At 55.8% G+C, this 1,080-nt stretch overlaps 1 non-coding gene across 1 annotated transcript in view; it reads right to left on the reverse strand.

Moving 5' to 3' along the window:
• Positions 1 to 782, reverse strand: part of LOC124558506 — a 1,910-nt gene extending 1,128 nt beyond the window's left edge. Inside the window, exon 1 of the ribosomal RNA XR_006968771.1 lies at positions 1 to 782. This exon is cut by the window's left edge and continues 1,128 nt beyond it. This is a non-coding gene — a ribosomal RNA (small subunit ribosomal RNA).
• Positions 783 to 1,080: the final 298 nt, after the last annotated feature.

The following is a 1,080-nucleotide window of genomic DNA, read 5'->3' on the forward strand; positions in this document are numbered from 1 at the left end:
CCGCCTCGGGACGCACGAGCACGCACGAGGCGCGTCGCACGCCTTCGGCTCGCCCCACCGGCAGGACGTCCCACGATACATGCCAGTTAAACACCGACGGGCGGTGAACCAACAGCGTGGGACACAAATCCAACTACGAGCTTTTTAACCGCAACAACTTTAATATACGCTATTGGAGCTGGAATTACCGCGGCTGCTGGCACCAGACTTGCCCTCCAATAGATACTCGTTAAAGGATTTAAAGTGTACTCATTCCGATTACGGGGCCTCGGATGAGTCCCGTATCGTTATTTTTCGTCACTACCTCCCCGTGCCGGGAGTGGGTAATTTGCGCGCCTGCTGCCTTCCTTGGATGTGGTAGCCGTTTCTCAGGCTCCCTCTCCGGAATCGAACCCTGATTCCCCGTTACCCGTTACAACCATGGTAGGCGCAGAACCTACCATCGACAGTTGATAAGGCAGACATTTGAAAGATGCGTCGCCGGTACGAGGACCGTGCGATCAGCCCAAAGTTATTCAGAGTCACCAAGGCAAACGGACCGGACGAGCCGACCGATTGGTTTTGATCTAATAAAAGCGTCCCTTCCATCTCTGGTCGGGACTCTGTTTGCATGTATTAGCTCTAGAATTACCACAGTTATCCAAGTAACGTGGGTACGATCTAAGGAACCATAACTGATTTAATGAGCCATTCGCGGTTTCACCTTAATGCGGCTTGTACTGAGACATGCATGGCTTAATCTTTGAGACAAGCATATGACTACTGGCAGGATCAACCAGGGAGCTGCGTCAACTAGAGCTGAGCAGCCGGCCGCCCGGGAGTGTGTCCCGGGGGCCCGCGCGAACACGCAAGCGTCCGCTCAATTATTCTGCAAACAGGAGGAGGCTGAGCTCCCCTGCACAATACACCTCGAAACCCTCTCAGGTCCCGGCGGCGCGCAGCGCCGTCCTAAGTACTTGGTCGGGTTCGAGAGAGGCGCAATCGCCCGGAGTTTGGCGAGTAGACGCTTTAGGTGCGACCACCCGTGCTCCCAACTGAGCTTGCCGCTGCCGACAGAGGCCCGGGAGCGTGCTGTCGTGG

The sequence above is a fragment of the Schistocerca americana genome, unplaced genomic scaffold (assembly GCF_021461395.2).
Source record: "Schistocerca americana isolate TAMUIC-IGC-003095 unplaced genomic scaffold, iqSchAmer2.1 HiC_scaffold_1008, whole genome shotgun sequence".
In the NCBI taxonomy this organism is placed as follows: Eukaryota; Metazoa; Arthropoda; class Insecta; order Orthoptera; family Acrididae; genus Schistocerca; species Schistocerca americana.